The 13,773-nt window shown below is 44.1% G+C and overlaps 1 long non-coding RNA gene across 1 annotated transcript; it reads right to left on the bottom strand.

Moving 5' to 3' along the window:
- Positions 1-674: 674 nt before the first annotated feature.
- LOC114148965 (uncharacterized) lies at positions 675-13,060 on the bottom strand. Its single transcript, XR_003596397.1, has 3 exons — positions 11,871-13,060; positions 3,358-3,432; positions 675-1,365 (listed from the first exon to the last, which is right to left on the bottom strand). It is a non-coding gene; the product is annotated as an uncharacterized LOC114148965 (long non-coding RNA).
- Between the last annotated feature and the right edge of the window lie 713 nt (positions 13,061-13,773).

Below are 13,773 nucleotides of genomic sequence, written 5' to 3'. Positions count from 1 at the left end.
GTTTTCAGATGATTTTGTCTGTTAACGAAAACGGTTATGGGAAATAATTACCCCATAATACTTATCATAACTGGCAATCAGTATTTTAAATTGCGGTGATGGGTTGACTGCAGGCGTTGTGTTGTTTTTTTTTTTAAATGCCATGATAGTTAGTTAGAAGCTAGATGAACGACACACATTGAAAAAGATTTGACTCTTGTCTCATCAGTCCACAGAATATTTGAACCAAAATCCTGGAAGTGAAGAAGAAGTATTTGTCTTCCAATTAGTCAAAGTTTGTTGTTGTTGGAACCCAAACCATTCAGCTCTCAGTTTGTCGAGGTCTAGATAGATTTTTCTTTCCAACTAATAAATGAATGTTTTGTGGAGCTGCGACGGCTCCTTCAGACTAGCAGTAGCAGTTAGCAAACACCTGGTGGAACTGAGCATCTACTAAGCTTATTACAAGCTACTTCTCAGTGCAACACGTTTAAAAACTTTGTTAAAGGGTTAATGGAAAAACAATGTTGTGATGACTTCCTCAAGGTAGAGGTTCAGAAAGAGCAGGGGCTTCTTAAAGAAACAGAAGCCCAATTTTAAAGTGTTCAATTGCAAAGTCAAATTTCTTTTAAGTCATATTTGATATACACAGCATTTTTATAACAAATAAAAGTAACATAGTTACTTGATTGTGCTATGATATGCTATTATATGTCTGGAAAAAAACATAACACTGCCACTTTAACATTTGTTGGACAATCTGAAACATTTAAATGTCACAAAACAACAAAAACAGAAGAAATCTTAAAGGGGGCAAATACTTTTTGGCAGCACAGTAGATCAATTCTTACCTTATGGAGTAAAGATGACCTTCATGTCACAGAAGCTTATATTGCTAGCCAGAAACCCAGCAGACAATGTAGCTGTAGAATTGAACCACACAGGAATCTACATTGTATGCCAGGTTCAGGACAAAGCAAATATCTCCCTAGTGTGGCTTTTTAGGCATTCTTCAACACAATTTTAATGAAATGTATCCATTTGTAGCTTAATCAAAGTAAACGGAATTCAATCAGAAGTCAGAAACTCACAGATGCAAAATGAGATTGACAAAACAGGAAGAAGAACAAATGTGATAACGGGCCCTGGTGGAGTTGTGACACAGAGAACATCCTGTCACTGCACGGGCCCCCTGACCAGTGATGGAGCGGGAACGCGCCACGGGCCGACGGTAGGACCGGGAAGCGGGCGGAGCTGTCAGAGACCCAGTAGCCAGATGTAGCTGCTGATTGCTACACAGGATCTACACTGCCTACTGAGCAGCTGACAGTCACCAGAGAGCAGCGAGGCAACAGACGGGAGTCAGCACACTTCTGCGGACGCCATCTGAGAACAGAGCGAACAGTTCCGTTATTAACTCCCACCCAAAAAAACAAACAAACAAAAAAAAACTACCAAAATATTCTGTACAACAAAAATGAGAGTCATTGATGAGCAGGCGGGGGTTGCGGTTGCGGTGTGGGAGAAGGGGACAACCAGATCAAGCAGAAAGAAGAAGAGCAGCCTGAGGGAAGGGAAGGATATAGGAGATTATCTGCTGACGAACATCTCCAAGCTTGGCATTATCAGTGGCAGATTCCTGTCATTCTTTCGCATTAGCCCTGAGGCACGGCAGGCGGAGGCCGCACCGTGTCGGCTCCAGCCCCGGCCCTGACACGTAACGGGAACGCCAACTCCGTCCCTATAACACTGACCCTCTGCACATGACGTCATGCTACGGCTTGGTCATGTGGACTTAAAGTTTTGTCATGACACTTTGTGGTACTATTGTGTTAACAATAAAAGTGACCATAAGAACTGTATAGCTGCTCCTGAAAAACATACCTATTTGTTAAACACGTCTATAGGACACCATGTAACAAATGTATTGATAATTGATAATAATAATAGAGGGGTTTTCAAACATCATTAATCGTAATTTATTGTGACGACAAATCAAAATCTTATCATGACAGGAAATTTATCCCGATAAACGATACGATAAGTACCCAACCCACTCTTCAGAACTACGCCTGCTCCGCCGTGATGGACGTCAAAACAACCAAAACGCTCCTTTAAAACCTGTCAAACAAGAGCTGGTAGCCTGATGCTGCTTCTATCTAGTTCATTTCACTTTAAAAATGATTATAGGATGCTATGTGGTCAGCTGCACAAACAGATAATGATGCAAACCAAACATGTCATTTTATTGTATAACTTTGAATGAGGAAAGAAGACATGATGGACAGCTGCTGTCTATCATAAGGACTAGCGGCCCTTGGGACATTTGTGGACTTGCAGTCAAAGCTTTTCACCAGGTAAGAAGATTAATGTTCATGTACTTCATAAGTCAGACTAGCAAAACACAATCAAATATTGCACTATGGAGAAGGTAGGTGTGTAATCATTAGTAATCATATAGAAGATGCCCCAGCATTATGTAGCCTAGCATGTTCTGCTGTAAGAGAAAACGCAGTTTATGACATAATGATATAAATCATGTGGCGTGAATTCAGGCAAAGCCGGCGATCTGAGGAAGGAGGTGTGGGTCCGTTTCTAAGCTAGCTATTTCCAACTGTTGTGAGCCACTTCCACAAAATATTAGCTTGTTTAAAACAAGTATAAACCATGCTTGGTTTAGACAAGCATGGTTTATACTTGCACGTTTTCCCAAGTGGCAAAAACTTCCCAAGTTTTTGCCACTTGGGAGAACTTGCAAGTGTCTTCCCAAGTGGCAAAAACCACTTGGGAAGACAAGTGTACCTTCTGTTCAGACGTCCGTCATGGCGCCTCAGCGTGTTTAAGTGACGTTGCTGCAAAGAGTCAGTAGGTGTTGCAAAGGGAGCGGAGACCGGGGAGGCATCCTGGATGGTTGGCCCTCTCAGTCTCTCTGCATACCTGAAGCCCCATGACCCTATCAATCAAACAATCCTCCACCAGCTGATGGTCACTTGACTCCAATTTCTCTTAATTAACAGAACTGTGCTGCCTTCCCTTCGCCGTTCCCCCACGGCCCACATTCCAGCCTCTCCCGTCACCATTCACGCCGCGTCGTTCCGCGTTTGTACAGCAGCAGCAGCAGCAGCAGCTCGTGCTCACGTTTGAGGTTGCAATCGTTTGTCTTTCCCCAGCAGTTGAAATATCTATGATAGAATGCGAGTTCTCCCACTTTGGTTTTGTGCCGAGGGATTTGAAGAGGTGTAAAAGGATGTGGCCTGGGGCTCTGTTCTTTGCTGGAGGGAACGCAGTTTTTCTTAAAAAAATAAAAAGTAAAAAAAAGATGGCGGGAAGGGAAGTGTGGGGGAAGAAAGTGGTGAAGTAAAAAAAAAAGAAGGTTACCTTTCTTGGAAACTGCTGCAGGTCACATGGATGTTCGGTTATATTTTCAGAAAGGTTGTTGCAGAAATGGCCTCCCTGTAAAGCAGAAAAGAAAGACTTTAGACTCCACTCAGCCATGAGGTTACAGTAGGTACACTGTAAAATAACAAACCCATAAAGACAGCTGCATTCAGTTTTTAAGTAGCAGCTCCAAACCAGGGAGCATGTGTAAGTTCCCAGGACCTCAGATAAGGTCATATAGTCTTATCTCTGTCTTTTTTTCCACTCTTTGGTGATGCTGCAGCCGCCACAAAGCAGAGAGGTCCACAGTACAAACTAGAGGTGTACCAGTACATCCAGGAGACAAAACGGTCCACAATAGTGACGCCATCAACATTTGTCAGAAATGTAGCAATATTTTGGCCAAAACTAATTGTGTTTGTTTTTTATTAGTGCAAACAGTAAATCTTTTACAAATCATAAAGTGTATAATAGAGTCCGTGATCAGTTTAGAACAGACCAGTCAAAATATGTAACATTTCCTTCTTCTATGAAACTATGCTGGGTATTAGGCCAAATTTATAAATCTCAAACGGTGTTTATGCAGGTTTTACATATTGTAGTATTTTATATTTTGAAGTTGACGTATTTAAATGTCGATCAGTGTGAATGGTATAAGTTCTATGCGCTGTTGTGTCAATGTTTGAGACTCTTATTTTGAAGCCATAACAGAAGTAGTTCCTGGGTTAACCTGCGGCACCTGACTGATGAAATGTTTTTCTCACTCTTATTGACAGTTATCTAGGTCAATGTTGTTACTAAAGCATTGAAGGACATTCTTCATAACATTAAAACAAATGACTGGAAACCGTCAGCATCTTCTTCATCAGACTGCTGAACAACAGGAGTGTTTTCAGAACCACCACAGGAAGTCCGGCCTGCCCAGTGGCATCAACTTCTCTGGCACCACTTTGAGGGAAGTACGTACTACGTCCGATTGAGAGGCATTCACCGCTTTTAAATCCAACCTCAGGCAGCATGTCTGGTACTTATTAAAAAGATAAATAGACTTCACCCAAATACTTTGTAAGCATTTTAAAATTAATGCAGTTGGTGTTAGCTGTTAGCTGCTAAAGCTCCTGCTATGAAGCCGTTGCTGTTAGCCATGCATAAAACCAGCAGTAGATGGACTGGTGTAACTTAGATGAGGATGGTCACAAGATCCTTTCAAAGGTTTGCAGTTTGTGCCCTTTTTTTTTAACTAAAAATATTGCAAACATATTGCCTTATCGTATCGTACTGTTTTACAATTGTAAGTTCTATCTCTAGCGTACACCAATCAGATTTTTCTTCTTGCTACTAAAGCATTTGATTTGTAAGACAAAGCTTGAGCTGGAGACATAACAGGAAAACTGGAAGCACTGGTTTCCAACTGCAGCAACCAAATGAGACGAGGATCCGGACCACGGGGCGCAGTGTTGCAACGACCGCGCCGGTCATCGACACCGCAAAGGGAAATGCGTGCCTGCAACCCCCAGCCTCCCACCCCCCAACCCCCTCCTCAGGATACCGGCAACAGCCAAGCAGCTCGAACTTCAGAAAAAAATAGTTGCACCGGTTGAGGAAGGGTGTGTGGGTGGTGTGGGTGGGAGGGGTGGTGGGGGTTATGGGGGTTGCTAACGTGGGTGAGGAGGGGCGAGGCCAGGCGTGTCATTCCATTCCTACTTGAGCTGGGCACTGCTATTCCTAGAGTGTGGTTACATGGCAGTTGATGTGGGTTTCCTCTTAGTTGCCTCGAAGATGACTGGGCCTGACCACATCCACATTCGCACACACACACCAGCAACACATTCACAAAGTGACAACTGTGTGCACACATGCAGCACATACACACCACACAAACTTTCAAGGAGAGGACAAAGAGGAACTGAATCATTGCCATGCTTTACCATGAATGTAAAGGGGGGAAGTGACCATTCTTAAAAATATGTGTCTCTGTGTGTATGTGCACTGTAAGATGCACTTCTGCTGCAAACCGTTTGTGTACATGTGCTGTTTGCTGCTCAAGTATGTGTGGGCATGTGTGTGTGTGTATGTGTGTGTGCGCGCGGGTGGGCGTGTGTGTGGGTGTGGGCGTGTGAAGCTGGGTGTGGATGCATTCCCTGTCTCTCCACTTCTTGAGCGCGCTCAGCCTGTTCCTCGCTCCATCTTTAAGGTTTCCTTCGGCTGCAGCTCGGCGCTCGTTGTCTATCAAAAACCTGCACTGCCGGAGCATGTTCGCGAATCAAGAAGAAGGATCCAAAAATAGGTCTGAAGGATGATTGGAGTTCTTCCTCTTCCCCTTCCCTTTCTGCACTCACTGAAAGACAACTTTGTTACTTTCAGTGGCAGCGATTAGTGTCTTCTTGCAATTTTCTTTAAAAAAAAACAAGAGACAACTTTAAGACCAGAGTATGTCCACTTTTTGAAGCAGAACTGGTATTAAAGTGAATAATCAAACATTGTCCTAGACCAAAATGTGTTGGGTTTTTTTGACAGAGATGCTTCTTCTAGGTGATCAGATGCAGTGAGCACAGAGTGCTTCCTGCCAATAAAGCAGTAACCAGTCAATCGGGTGCACAGACTCCAGCAGACCCCAGACTGAGAGTCTTAATTGGCTGTGATTGTGAGTAAAAACTCTCAACCCAAACGGAGAGAGAAAACCAACAGTTTTGTATCAATGCTGATCCGTCTCCGCCAGAAAGACCAGTGGAAGTCCCATATCTCCCCATCAGGTTTACATGTCAAGCGTTCTTTAAACGGCTCCCCTGGGTTGCTGCTTGATGGCGTTCACTCAATTATCGTACTGGCTTCAGGCTTAAAGTGTAGCAAGCGAAAGGCCTTCTCCAGAGAGAGCTCCAGCTCCAGAGGAGGAGAGCGATGTCTGCGGGCTTTTCCAGGAGGCTGGACTGATGGGAAAGAGCTGGCGAAAAGAGCGAGGAAAGTGAACTCCCTCCTCGAGCTGCTTTACGAGGGCCTGGCAGAAGTGCTCAGGAAAGAAAAGAGGTGCAGCAAGAGGATGGAGGGGTGTCAGTTTGAGAAGGGATAGAAAGATGAAAAGTGTCCTTTTGTCCAATGTTGGGGAAAAGAGGCACTTTGCCTTTGTTGGGTCACAGGGTTTACGGAGAACTAGGACTGCACCCTGGCACACGTGGCTATAAATCTGCTTCGTTATTCCCAACAAGCAGCAATGTGGAGTCTAGAGTTTTATAATGTGAGCTCTGGCTGGGAGAGCAACAACCTGACCGCTAATATCTCAACTCTTAACGCCACCAGTTAAGAAACAGGACAATAGCAGCAGGGAGAGTTTCTTAGGTAACTTCCCAATAGTTTGACGCTTGATTGAAAGAACCTGCTAATCTGCTTCAGCATCAGACTGATCTTGTGCAATAGTCCCAATTCCTTTCTGACGTCTTCCTGCACCGGCCACTTTGAATAATCAGCCAAGCCGAGTCATTGTGTGAACTGATTACCTTCGGAAAACAAAAGGAACACCTTAAAAATGCAGCTCTGCCTTGCCCATTGATCCTGGTTTTCCATGACGTGTATCCGTCTCCACTACCTTTTCCTCTCACACACACACACGACTACACGCATTTGTGTCGGTTCGTACACATGCGCGCACGCACACGCCCACGCCCACACGCACACACCCACACACACCGACACATGCAGAAAAAAAGGCTGCCACTTATTGGAATTCAGTGTGGGGCCCAGGTAGGGGAAGCTCTGCCCATATATGAGCAAAGGAGGAAGAAGGCCAGGTGTGTGTGGTTTGAACACCGTTGGAACGACTGTTCTAGAGAGCACACACACCCGTGCGCACACACACACAGAGGAAAAAGCCCATTCACAGAAAGTACAGAGAAGACACATGCACACAGAGGCTGGAGCCAGCTCCTCCTGTTGTGCACGTTCAGCATTCAGTCCTGTGACGTGAAAGTCATGCCACTAAGCCTTAACTCTACAATCTAGCGGAGAATGACAGACTTGTTGCTATATAAACAAAGAGAGTCATGTGAAAAGGAAAGTGGGGAGAGAGGAAATGAGTCAAGTCATGGTGAAGACTTCTTAACCTAGTTTTTGTTACATAACTCCACCAGCATTGGCGGAACTATGCCATGTTGCAATGTCTCACTGCCATACACACCAGCAGGAGGTTTAGGCTGGATAGGGGTGACTTGTGGTTTAACTTCCCTCAGCCTTTCCCACCTTCAGGAAACATGTGCGTCTGCCACCCTTCGCGGTGGAATAAGACAGCCGGTTGGTTGAGGTAAAGTCCTATTCTGCCAGTCTGACCACGAACACTCAATGTCTGCTCCCCTTCACCCATAGTACTTTTCTGCACCTCAGAAAACATAACATTAATTTTCTAAAAATAAAAACGTACCCCCAACCCGAGATCACAGAGGTACAACTGCTCAACTTTGGTTTGTCAGAGCAAACACTGTTCATGAAACCAATATCACTACATATATCAAGACAAAGTAAAATCCCTTAACATACAGCTAATACATTTTGACATTTTTCTTTTTGACAATAATTAACTTCCCATACGATAAACCTTATGATCCTTTCTTCAGTCCAACCTTTTTTTTTTTATTGCCGCCTGCTTAAAACCAAGGCTAATTGCTGCTGTTTTATTTGTTTTCCACTACCTAATTACTTTATTCAGGTGAGTCAGGTTTAGGTTCACATCCAGAACACGTTCATTTCTTTCTGAATAGGTCAACCAGCACACCGCTTGTCTATTTCAGAGGCAAGTAGATGGCTAATGTTAGACTAACCAACTATGGTCTTACAGCATCATCTTACTGTACTCCCTACTCATCAGTTAAACTTAAATGCCTCACACTGTTTGGCATTAATCTGGTAGTAGCTCTACATGTTGGTGCCATGCCTAAAATAACCCTTATATATTTGGGTAGCAGCTAAAGCTTCTGCTTTTGACTGAACAACATTAGTGTTGCATGTACATAAACACGGCTACCTTCACCAGACCCATCTCAAAGATGGCAAACATTTCCCATCGTACTTTTGCTTTTTGAAACCCAGACTAATGCAGCAGAACCCTTCCCCCACCTACTGCTGGGCACTGCCAGACAACTGGCTGAAAGACGGCTGCGTTAGAAAACTGCCGTTAACAAGAAAGACAAATTCATCGGTTTGGGGAACTTTCCAATCGTGCAGACACTCACTCATGAGAAATTGCTATCCATCATTCTTACAAAATAAAAACTGTAGTTTTAAAACTACAATTGGGGAGCTCTGAGCAGCACGTCTGTTTGGCACCAATAAACTACACGACCCTGTTCCACAGATTCTACTTCAAGTTAAGAATGTCAAAAGGGAATAATGATGCAATAACTCATCATTATTGCATCATGAACAGAGTGAGCTTTAGCAACATGTCTTTTTGGTTTTGCAGTGATTGGGAATGAATAAGATCATATTATTAATATTATGATGTACTCAGGTGTCATATTCATTTTTGTTTTAATTTTTTGTGTAACTGCTATTTTTTACTCAAAGTTACCTTCCTATGATCATCTGCTAGATGTTCATGGGTAATTTAAACATGCTAGCAGATAATCTAAAATAATTTCCAATCTGTAATGGCAAATAAAAAAACACACTCCAGGGTTATTGTTTTTATCCAAATGCTGGTTTTTGCTCTTGTCTAGTCTTAAATAGAGTGGCATAAAACATCAAATAGCATTAACTAACCTCATATAAGAAGCATCCCAAACTGCAATCGCAAAAAGCTGCTATGCATGGTTGGTCTGCAGGCTAATAGAATGCTTGACCACTTGGATGGCCTTTCACAATCCGTTTTGACTGAGTCACCAGGATGAGAAAGTCATGAGAAACATTTGGGTTGCCTAAACTTGATTTCATTATTACAATATTCAATGATAAAATAACAATGCCATGTATTTGAGGGAGTCTCATCATTCTTCATTGACCGCCATTTTGAACTATGCAAGAACAAGATTAAAGTCCACTGAAGCCCTTTCATGAGCTGAACTAAGAACTTATTTGGATGCTATTGCTGATGACAGATAGTATTAGTGACTTTAGTTCACATCAACCCTTCACCTTCGGAGTAGCTAACAAGGGCTAGCTTTATTCAACTATCAACAGTCTGAGCCAAGAATTGATTATAAAGTCAATACAGAATGGCAATGTTTATAGTTTTGCTTATTTAAAATACATTTTGTTTCCTAAGTTTGATTGTCAAAGCAGTCTTATTACCTTTAAAAAGCCACCTTATGAGTAGCAAGCCAAGGCTAGCTAACACTAGCTTCATTCGTTTATTCAAAATCTGAGCAAAAACCTGGTGAAAAAGTAAATCCAGAATGGTGATATTTATCATTTTGCTTATTTGGTAAAATTTTTGTTTCTTAAATTTTATCGTCGAAAACGTCTTTAACTTAGAAGGTCACCTTCTGAATCGCTATCTGGGACTAGCTTTGTTCACAGTTGACAGTCTGAGCAAAAACTGGCTACAAAGTCAATACAGAATGGCAATATTCATTATTTTGCTAATTTGGTAGAAATGTTGTTTTCTAAACTCGATTGCCAAAAAAGTCTTATTTACTTTAGAAGGTCTCTTTTGCTTTACGATAGATCATGGCAGAATCTCTTTGTGTCTTCACTTTATGGGAAAATAAATATTACTGACTTAGGTAACTCCGAGTGATAACTATGACATGGAACCTGCTCAAGGAGACAAAAGACTCACATCCATCAGCTCACATACGCAGTAAGGACTTCACCTATGACGGGTCAACCATGTCAGACACCATGTACAGTAGATGAACTCCAATTTTAAATTGTTGTCTGCACATTTTCAAATAAAAACAATGAACAATTCTCACAGAAACATCGATGCATTGTTTCAGAATGCAGAGCAACTTTACCTGGTGTGTAACAGAAGCAAAGTTTACCTAAATTACTTCCTGCCAAGAAAACCAGGTCAGGGTTCACTGTGTAGGCGGTTTGACAAGACAAGGGGGCCGATTCCACGCTAATCTTCAGAGGAATGTACTCTGCTCCATCAAGATACCTGTGATGCATCTCACCGTCGATCTGCCCCCACTGACAATCGCACCGGAACCTTTCCCAGATAAGCTCTCGTGGATCCTTGCACTCGGACGTGACAATTCCTTATCACCACTCCCCACACTCTTTCTCCGCCTCTTTCCCTCTATCGCACCTCTCGGAACAATAAACTACAGAGTTGTGTGTTCTAGAAAACTGGCCCCCACGGTGACCCTGGGGGGCTTTAGGGGCAAAACGAGACTGTGGACATGTCTTGTTGGAGCACGAGGAGTGGCTGTCATTGAACTGCAGTGAAAAAGGCGCAGCGTGTGCATGCGTGTGTGGCCGTAGGTTGGGCTGCTGGCAGCGGCTCACGTGGTTATGGAGGGTCCGGTTGATTTATGACCGCAGACACGCACACACACATGAAAACACACCCCGATGCATCAAGCTTTGACATCAAAAGTCTTAGTCAGACAGAGTGGGAGATAATCTGAAGGACAACAGCTGGGAAGACGCATGAAAGACCAATACACAAGAACCACTGCTCAACTTGTGATTCAGCCCATCTCAGGAAAACATGTCATTCGGAACCACTGGCTCTGATTCACACAACACCTTAAAGGCACATTCCCACACTATTACCCAAAGACAGAGGGGTTTTTTTAGAGTCAGAGAGACAGTGGAGACTGATCCAAACACTGAATCCTGGCTCACCGGTTGTAACGCCAGGCTTAACCAATCACATCAGCCGCCCGTAGTGTCCATTCATAAAGAAGTTAAACAGCAGCGTCCACACTGTGTGACATAGTATCCCCACCCACCTGCATGCTCAGTTCATTCATGCTGTTTGCTGCTGAGCAGACGGACCGGACAGTACTATCTGTGTCAAAGGAAAAGGGGGTTGGGGGAGAACCGAAAGGCAGTCAGAGGAAGTAGAGCCTCAGCAGGAAGAAAATAACTTATTAACAGCTAATCACTTAGCATCAGGCACTGATAAATGAGACTACCGCATACCAAACGCCGCTTCCTTCAGACTCTGAGGAAGAGGCAGAAGAATGAACCATATAGCTATGATTCACGTTTCCCTAATGCGATCGCAATGTGGCCCAAATGACCGGTTTGGACTTTAGGACCAAGCTGGAACTGATCACACACACACACACACACACACACACACACACACACACACACACACACACACACACACACAGGCGTTTTAAAAAACAAAAACTGGTCACACACAATTCAAAAGCTCATTCAGGCATTTCCTCTACTTCACCCAACACTGTCCGCCACAGCCTCCTGTTCTTTCTCTCAGCCTATGAAGGGTCTGGGAACCGTTTCTCAAACCTTAACATCCAACATATGATACCCATCAGCAGCAGCAGCTCTTTTTTTTCTGGAAGTCTTTCGCTTTTTTTTTTTCTTTCTCTCCTTTTTTCACTTACCGTCTGGGTGGGAGTTTCCTCCTGGTGCTGAAGTTTGGAATGAGGGAACCCCCCTCAAACTCCCCCCAGCTCCTCATCCTCCCTCCAATCTCGGTGTCTCTGGGTGTTCTTCGCTCTTCGTGAAGGGATCCTTGCGTCTTTAACTCTGCTTGCCTCCAGCACACACACACACACAGACGAAGGAGAGCGAGCGAGATAGAGACCCACTATTGGGTAACAACTTCTCACCCACGTCATTGTCTGTAACTGTGACGGCAAGTTGCGCGAAACTTCACTCGTAACTCCCTAAAAGATTTCATCCACACTCTTTTTTCCTGTCATTTCCTCCTCCCGCTTGCATTCTTCTGAGTGTAATCAGTAACAGACTTAAAGTGACAGCGGCAGTGCGCTGCATAACCGGCTCTCACTTTCTATCCCCCCCCGCCTCTCTCTGTCTTGCGCACACAATTTTTCTCACAGTTTGAGAGGCTCCCTCTGGGCTAAAGGTGCTTTCCCAGAGCTCTGGAGACACCACAGCCGTTAAACTCCCTACAAGCCCCGGCCAGAGTTGCACTATCACATGTTTCACAGTGCTCTCCCTCTCTCTTCCTCTCACCCTGCCTCTCTCCCATAAACCCTCCCACCCCTGCAACCAAATGAAAAGTACTGTCTGACTGACTGACACCGTCCAGCTCTCACACACACAAGTCCGACAGCACTCTCTCTTATAGCTGCACAGTTGGGGGGCTGAGCCTAACGCGGAGGGCAGTCTCTCCTTACAGAGCACTCGGTTGAGGTTAGGAAGAGGACAGGACCATTCAGAAAAAACGGCAGTAAGAGGAAGGAAGGAGGGGTGGAGAGGGAGGTGGAGTAAATGTGCATGGGTGTGCATCCCTTGTGTGTTAAAAAAAAAAGGAAACTCCCCCCTGCTAGAAGTCTGGGGCATCTTTAGTAAGAGTTGACCAATCTTTAGAAGAAGGAGGCAGAAGGGTCTATATGACTTCCAGACTCACCAACATAAACAAACACTCTTACGTGCATCACGCCTGGGCTCCTTTGTCGATTACATAGACCACAAAGAGAAAGTACTCAGGTTGTCAAGAATGGACTGCCTCATGAGCAAGTGAGAAACCTCATTATAACCACAGGTTTGTCAAAGAAAGTACCTAAGAATTCAAGCGGTTCCTCTTGACTCTTTGCGGCGACCTTAACTTACCCCCACCCCGTAAGTTAGCTCGCCACGACCGCAATCCAGGTTCTTACCTACATCCTGCCTTTTCGCCCCAATTGTATTCCCCCACGCCATGTCCGCCAGCCACACCCGCGGGCGGCGGTCCCACCCTGCCTCGCCGTTTTACACCCTCCTCCCTGCTGGCACGGGATCCAAAACTAGGGCAGGGCAGCGGCGTCCAATGGCAGGCTTGAACTTAAGGAATCGCATAACTGATTTGTTACTCACAAGAGGCCATGTGACTCACCAAAGGACACGCTGTTATGTGCCCCTGTTATGCTCCCATTGCACACATTGTGGTGTGCAAACATAAAGTTACACACCAGTGTTTTAGTGGAGAGAGATTCCGGCCTTTGTCAGGCTCCTTTCGGATCTATTTAAATAACTTCTGTGAGTCATGTAGCAAGTGGAATTGAGCAATATTTGACCTATATGCACATGTTACTATTCTGCATTGTCACTCCTGAGTGCAATCATTAGGGTCAAAGGTTGTCTAAAAATAATGTGACCAAATGCTTTCTTAAGTCTTCAATCAAGATAGACTATTAGGTCTCATCTGAGGAGCTAAATGGGAATAAATGTCCACAGGGGGAATGTTAGGAGACATTTCCAGGACTCAGTGATCTTATTAACCCAGAATGAGGTAACAAGCCAAGCTGAGAAGTTCACAATTTTATTATTCAGTGTACAAAA

This window comes from Xiphophorus couchianus, chromosome 7, assembly GCF_001444195.1.
Source record: "Xiphophorus couchianus chromosome 7, X_couchianus-1.0, whole genome shotgun sequence".
Lineage (NCBI taxonomy): Eukaryota > Metazoa > Chordata > Actinopteri > Cyprinodontiformes > Poeciliidae > Xiphophorus > Xiphophorus couchianus.
Note: the sequence above shows the minus strand (reverse complement) of the source record. Positions and strands in the feature narration are given on the sequence as shown.